Here is an 8,088-nt window from a genome sequence, read left to right as displayed (position 1 = left end):
CCCCCCCCGATTTGAAGGATTTCTGTACAGGCCGCTTGTGTCATAAAAATCTATATTTATGGGAATGGTTACATATTAACGTTTGCTGTGTGCGATGTTTGCGGACGGTCCCTGCTTGTAGGATGTGTTGCTGAGATTTCGGGGGCCCCCCGTGTGGTCATAGCCGTCTGTTTGGTAGAGATCACCTCCTGGTCCCTGCGATGGAAGTTTCCTCCTGAGATTGTTTGCCATTAGATTTGTAGCACATGTCAGCAGCGGTGATAAGCTGCTCCTTTCAGTGGCGGTCTGTTGGCGTCAGTCCTCTCTTCCAGGGACAGTCCCCGGTTGTAAGGTTTTGTGTTCGGTGTGATCGCAGGATTGCCGTACACACCGTACAGTCTTCATTGCCTGGTGAAGGGGAGTTCTCACGGCTGTCATTTCCAGGGACATTCTCTGGTTGTCGGGATCTGTCCCTGGGCTTATCGGTTGTCAGGATTTCAGAACAGGCCGGCCGTGACTTATCTACAAACTGGCCCTGAGCTTTGAAACGGCCATACACAAAGATATGCATGATCGCAAACCGGTCGATCAAAAGAGCAAGAGCTTAAGGGTTCGTGTATGGACGCGAGCAATCAAAGGTGAGCACATGAGCATCATCAATTTGTGTGTGTACTTGATCGTAGTTAATGTATGGGCGCCATCGATCAAAAGGGAGCATGTGAGCGATGACCATTTGCGTATGTACTTGATTGATTGTAAGCGATAGCCAATCATATATGGTCGTGATCAATCAAAAACGAGCACGCTAGCGTTATTAGTCTGTGTATACACTTGATTGATCTGAAGCAAGCACGTAACCGATGACCATTCCTGTATTGGCGATCAATCAAAAGTGAGCGCATAAGCAATATCAATTTGTGTATGGGCGCCATTGATCAAAAGCAAGCACACAAGCGATATCAAATTTGTGTAGCTGCTTGATGATCGAAAGTGAGCACATAGCCAATAACCGTTCCTGTATGGGAGATTGATCAAAAGCAAGCGATATCCGTTCGTGTATGAGCGCAATCGATTAAAAGCGTGCACGTAAGCGATGTATTCCGACCAGTCCTCCAACGCACGCACAAAGGGGAGGTTAGCGAAACTGGAGCTGGCACAATATGGAGCAGTTGCCCATGGCAACCAGTCAGCTTCTCTAATTTCAAATCTTCACTGAACAAACTGAAGGGAGAAGCTGATTGGTTACCATGGGCAACTGCTCCAGATTCTGTGTATACCAGGTTTGATAAATTCCCTAGAGATTTTGTTTCAGGGCTTGTTCACACCAAATCTGGGCCAGATCTGTGTTAGTTTCTGGTGGTGCCAGAGCAAAAAAAATATGCCATGCTGCAGTTTTTCCACATGCACTGGAACTGCACGCTGTGGTGTGAACTAGAGCCCAAAATACCAATTGCAATGCATTGGATGCATTTTTGATGCGTTCTGTAACTGCTCTGCATCTGCTCCGCAGTTGGTGTGACCAAGCCCTGAGCAAAAAATCTCAATACACAAGGGTCTCAATAAATCGAGAGCTCTCTAAATGGACCCTGAGTTTTGAAATGGACAATACACAAAGCGATACGAGCAGTGACAAGCAAATCGATTATTCGTTGGTTAAAATATTAAGCGGCGCAGCTCACGTGGAATCCTTCCAGGCTTTGGGATACAATATAAATATCAGTCGTGTGTGTGCACGTTTGAAGAAAAGCGGACGCATGAGTGATAAACATTTGTGTTTTGTACGTGACCAATCAATAGCAAGAACATAAATGATAAAGTTTTGTGGTCGGTTGTCCACCATGCATGCACGCAGAGCGATCAGAAGCAATCGAAGTGTCAATACTCAAAGGATCAATTGAGCGTTTTCTAAATCGATCAAATGGATCTCCAGTTTTGTTGTTGGAAATCTGATCAGTTTATTGACATTGATTATATTGATACATGTATGTCCGCCATGTCTTTCTCCCTGGATTTTTGTGCCATGGTAGATCTGTTCAGGTTGTAAAAATGATCATCTGTCAGATCATTAAATGATGACGTCGTCTTCTGGCTATACCGCCTGTGATTTCCAGGGACAGTCCTGGGTTCTAGGACCTGGCCTTGAGCTTTTGGTAACAGGCCAACCGTGCTGTGAAATTCTGCAGGATGGTCTGTGCCATGGCAGTTCTTCTCCCTTGTCTCTGATTGTCAGTACTTGACGGCTGTGAACATTTCTCGTCATAATTAAGTGATGATCTAATATCGTATAGTTTCCAGGGCCCGGCCCCCTGATTCATAAGATATTTGTTGGGGGATTTCAGTACAGACTGACTGTGCCATGAAATAATTTCTTCTGGCTTGTCAAATGCATATCTGTTCTTTCTTCATTGCCAAATGTTCCTGGCTACCAGGGACCTGTTCCAGGATTTGCATTTTAGTACTTGGAACCTGTCTTTAGGAATGTCTCAGATTTTATAATATGTGTCAGTTGTGTTATAAAAGGTTTCTTTTTCTGCTTGTCAAACGTTGTCCCTGCGTGTGAATGTGACTGGTGATTGAGAGGCGATGTTTAACACGGCAACATTTGTACATTGAAAACGTAATTTATTTGGTACGTCGCCTGTTCTGGAACTCCATGATGATCTTGGGTAAGACTGGCTTGGTTTCAGGAGCTCGGCAGCAGTGACCCTGGAAATAAAATTGCATTGACTGCCAACATTTCACGTGTGCTGTGACTTTTGTGCAAGCTTTGGCTGTGATGGATCCAAAGGTCCTGGTAGGAAGTAAAATGGCAACACAGTAAAAATGAGAAATCTGGTGCGGAGGACTGTGTTGTCCTGGTGGAGTTCACGTGCGGCCATGTAACCTCATTGTAGTGACGCAATAATTTTCAATCACAAGTCCCAGCATGTCATCCTGAGTATGATCGTCCCACCATAGACTGAGAGCTACAAATTGCATGTGAATAGGTCTGTGTGATCATAACTTGCATGTCTATTAGAAGCAGTACCTGAACCGTAAACGTGTGCTGTGAAGGTGCCCCCATTTGGATTCTTGTGCAGGCTGGAAGCAGCCACACTCTCCAAATGTTTGCTGTCCTGGGTATTGTAGTCCCACCGATGGCAGAGGAGCCATTTTGCAAATGTCATATGAATACATTGAGACTGTATATGCCTTCCCGGACAGCCACAGGTTGCAAAAGACTGTCTGCATGTCTTCCTTTCTGGGTATCTGAAGTGCAGGGGCCTATTTTGGCTGCTTGATTATGTGTAGTATTGTATTACCATTTTATTCTAGTTGTAGGGGTTTCCATGCTGTATTGTAGATTCATTCTATGCACTATTACAGGGGTTCCATCATGCATGTTGCAGGGCATGCATAGTAACAGATTGTTTCGGTTGTGTGGTATTGTTACTATTGTCTATACTATGTATATGTATGCTTCTGGATTTCTTTCTGGGATTCTTTCATACTGCTTGTGTAAGATAAGTACATTCTGGTATAGGGTCCTGCATTTGCAAATTCTGCAACACCCACATTGCTGAATTCTGTATTTCTGTCAGCAATACCCGTAGTATAGATATTTTGTGGGTTTTATGTTTTGCTTCATATTTCAAGCACAGAAATTATCTTGTGTTACGGACTTCAAATACTATAGTTTGGTTCCTTCCTTGATGTTTTATGGGCTTTATGCCATGGTTGTGTAAAGTACATTCTTAACAGCGACTTAGATTTTGTGCATCTGGCACATGTATTTCAGCAAGGAGGAGTGCTGTGTTACTAATATTGGTTACACATGAAGTGCAGTTTTATGAGTCTTACGCTGGCTGTAGCAATAAAACCTGCATCTGTTGAGGCATTAATATGAGCCTTTCCATGTTCCAGGCATAGTCGCGCGAAGGAACTTGATTTGGTAACAAGTGTGTATGAAAGGGATTGTTTTTTGCACAAACTCTGCCCATATTTGTGTGAAAATGTGGTATTTAGTAAATGGTGGAGAACTTTTGTGTGGCAGGGGAGCTGTCACTCTCTAGGTTGCCTGTACGTGGCACGGGTACCCCGCCAGCTACCCAGATGTGTGCCAGGCTGGAATGGAGCGTACAGTGTTAACTCTCTGGAGACTGCTCATGTGCCTGATGGCAGAGCATTTCAGGACAGCTCTGCATGTACAGCATGTTTCTGAAACCCAACCTCTATTGACCGTCCTGTTGTCTTATAATGCGGGCAATTTCCTTTTTTTTTCCCCTGCCTGTGCTGTGATTGACGTCCACGTAATGTGCGTGTGTGCCTGGAACGCCCAGATAGTACACATTAAGAAACAGCTGTAAGTTTTTAACGTTTGATAAAGCATCTCGCTCTAAGTGGCTTAAGCAGGTGGCTGGCTGTAGGCAAACATGTAGCACAAATCCTCTCGGTGACAGATATGTTGCTGCAGTTGCATTTCTCACGTGATGGAAGGTGACATTCTTGAATGAGTAGAATTTTTTTTTTTTTTTTTTTTTTGGTTTTTTTAATTTTTTTTTTTTTTTTGTTATATGGATTTTCTAATTTTATTATTTACTGTTCAGGTTTACATGTTTCTATGGGTTGTTTTTTTCCCCATTATCCAGAGTCCTGTTCTATGAAGCAGAGTGCAGCAACCTGCAGCAACCTATCAAAATTAAATTTGCTAATCCAATTCCAGTGACTTTGCATGGGAAATACGGCTCCTATGGGTTGCTGCTGTTCTTTAGACGGTTGGTCTCAAATTTTAGTTTGCGTTCTCAGGTAGATGGCATGAAAAGCGCCCGTTCATTTGCAGCATTTCATTGCATTATGCTTTTTGATGTTTCCAAGGATCATCTAGGTCACAAGTTGACAACTAGGAAATGATCAGCAGTGTACAATGTGGCGCTTTTAGTAGTTTGTGTGTTTCTCAGCATGCACAGCCTGGAGTCGTTTGCAAAAATACTACAGCACACATGTTTACAGACAGTTTGAGAATATTGAGACCTTTTTTTGACTTGTTTTTTTGGTGTGCATTAAAAATGCATACAAAGCGGAGATAAAGTATACTGGTGTGTCTTAGATCCTGAAGTTAAGGAGCCAGCCCCAGTCTAGGATCTATTGGATGCTTTCAGCAGCCAGGGGATCTGTTAATGCCTTTATCACAACAGACAGAAGTTAAAGGGAACCTTGTAGTAAAATGCAAGGTCTACTCAAATTGCTCGGGTCCCCTTCACAGAATATCTACTGTTTGTGTGTAGTGCAATGTACCAGGAAAAAGTGTATTGTACTTGTTTATCCTCTCAGGTTGCTGTCCTGGAAGATGATTGGGGAAATGTTCCGTTAGACTTACCGGTAACGGTATTTCTAGGAATCTTCCAGGACAGCAAGCCTACTTCCCACCCGGAATGATGTATGGTATGTTATTTATTGTTGGGTTGTCCCCTCGTTTACTGGGGTGGTAGTCTACTTTTATCACAACTGAGGTACGAGGGGAAGGGGAGGGGTTTTTAACTGTTTTGCTAATTGTGTTTCCTGTAGAAGGTGGAACCAATCATCTCTCAGGTTGCTGTCCTGGAAGATTCCTAGAAATACCGTTACCGGTAAGTCTAACGGAACATATACTTGACTTGCACTACGATGTCATCGTCCTTACTGTGTCATGCAGAGCAGGTGAAATCTATCATGAGGATACTGCAGTCAATGCAAGAGTGTCTACCTGCTAGATTTCAGCTTCACGGAGTGTGATGTACCCTAGCCTAGTGTCTGCCGGCAGGTGTGAGGTAAGCCAGGAATGGGCAACCTTGGCATTCCAGCTGTGGTGGAACTACAAATCACTGCAAGACTGACAGAGGCATGATGGGATTTGTAATTTCAGTTCGAGTGCCACGGTTACCTACCTCTGTTCTAAACTGTAACTTTTTTCTTTACAGGTACATTTTACACCATCTATTAGGTTAATGCATAAAGGAAGACATGGCCCATATAATTTAACTGTACCTTGCATGTTACTGCAAGGTCCGCTTTAAGGGCCCTGTCACACCATGTCCGGACCAGATCTGCACGCGTTTCTGCAAATGCAGTGCGTTTGTGATGCGTTATTGGGGGAGTGATGTAATTATGCAAATTAATCCCTTCCTGCTCCATGTCATAACTTCTGGTGTGATGCGTTCCAGTGCAAGAAAAAATGTGACATGCAGCATTTTTTTTTGGGTGTGAACAGAGCCCAAAAATCACATACATATGCATTGGGATGCTTTTTGGTGCGGAAGAAAAATGTAACGTACCGCATCTGATCCGGACATGGTGTGAATGGACCTTAAGGCTGGGTTCACACCATTTTCTGGAACATAGTGCATTGTTTTTGCTGCGATTTTTTTACTGTGTTTTGAATGTTTTTGTTTTTTTTAAGCTTAAAATGGTCTTACAGGTGCTTTCCATGCATTTTTATGCGTTTTCATGCGTTCCAGTGCATTTCAGACCAGACAAAATAGGACCAGCAGTCTTTGTCTGGTCTGGAACAGACTGCATTGGTGGTAACAGAAATAGCATAGGGATACATTAGGATGCAATTTGGGTCTGGAAACGGTCTGGAGACAATCTGAATGTGGTGTGAATGGGCCCTAAGGGCTTTTTCACACCATGTCCGAACAGTTTTTGTCTGCACCTAAAATGTATTCCTATGGTATTTCTGGGCTCTGTTCACACCAGTGCAGTCTGTTCCCCCCGGGGGGGGGGGGGGGGGTGAAATGTTTCATGCACTATTTTTTTTTCTTCTTCTGGTCTGGTACACAGCAAAACATATGCAAACACACCTGAAAGGTCATTTTACGTTTTGTTTTTTGTTTTTTTTAAAAAGCGCAGGAAAACATAAATAACATGTCAAAAACGCCCTGCGCTGTGTTTTGCAGATCTGGTGTGGACATGGCGTCAACAAGCCCTCATAGGCAAGCACCAGCATTTTGTAGGCACCTTGGAATTTCCGTTGTTTCTGCTTTTGGCTATTTGCTATCTTTTGCTCCAAAGTAAGCCGGTGCACGTTATGTTCTGTTCCGTTTTTCTGTATGCAAGCCACGTCTCTTTTCAGCACTTGATTGACAGTTGGCCGCCTACATCTTAATGACTTCTATTTGCTGTTGCATGGCAAGCTGGCATACATTGGGTCTGTGCGATTGTGTTTGCAGGCCTGTGCTGAGTATTTGGAAAGCCATGCAGTTTGCAGGGCTGAAAGGCCGCAGTGTTTGCTAACAGAAGCAGTCTGAATGTTTAATGTCTGATTTATCTGTCCCTTCCAGCCAGAGGAACGTGTTCTGCTTGGTTGCTGCGGAGTAACCGTGGCCCAGCCATTGTCATTCAGCTCTAATTTCACTCCTTCCTCGCTCACGGTTAGTTAGGTTCGGTATTGTTCACTAAAAGGCGACGTTCAGCTGTATTTGTAAAGCTTTCACATCTTAGAGAGCTCTGCTGAATAGATCCGTTTCCTTGTGGTTATTAAATAGAGGGTGTCTAGTCCACTGTCTATAGTAGTATCGATTCAGTGTGACTGTGTTGAGCTGTGAAAGTTCAGGTCCTGCCAGAGATGGACCAGATGAGAGCCTAAGGCTTTGTTTAAATTGAAAAGCTCAAATCTTATCAATTTACATGTTTTTCCTCTGCTGCTTTAACTATGCAATTGTCTAAATCGGGGGGGGTAGGGGGAGTGCGTTGAATCTACGATTATGGGAACCTTACTACTCCAAGTTCCTTCCTGCTGCAAATTCTCCCTAGTCATGTGACCTTTTATTGCGTAATGTGGTGTTTTAGAAACCAGGACTTGCACTATTTTGATGCTTTACTGAATGTGGAACTCCAGGCAATCATAAAATTCCTTAGTACAGGGGAACAGGTTAAAAAAGAAATCGGTGTGCTTAAAGAAAGATTTTGTGTTATTCTAGCAGATTTCGTGTTCTAGCATTTTTCATTTTATTCTCTGAGCACAAAAAAAGGGAGGTTCTGCTCAGTCAAGTGGCCCTGTTGCATGGCACGGTTTTTCCTTGTCCATGTTGTTTTTGGGGGGAGGCTCATCCACCCCAGGGGGGCTCATCCACCCCCCCCCCCCTTCCATCA

General features: G+C 43.6%; 1 protein-coding gene across 1 annotated transcript in view; it reads left to right on the top strand.

Moving 5' to 3' along the window:
- ACVR2A (activin A receptor type 2A) overlaps positions 1 to 8,088 on the top strand; it is a 78,521-nt gene that overhangs the window by 11,064 nt on the left and 59,369 nt on the right. The window lies entirely within an intron of this gene.

This window comes from Nanorana parkeri, unplaced genomic scaffold (genome assembly GCF_000935625.1).
Source record: "Nanorana parkeri isolate BGI_ZX_2015 unplaced genomic scaffold, ASM93562v1 scaffold974, whole genome shotgun sequence".
NCBI classification, from domain to species: Eukaryota; Metazoa; Chordata; class Amphibia; order Anura; family Dicroglossidae; genus Nanorana; species Nanorana parkeri.
The sequence above is the reverse complement of the archived record's forward strand: the minus strand, read 5'-3'. Positions and strand labels throughout refer to the sequence as shown.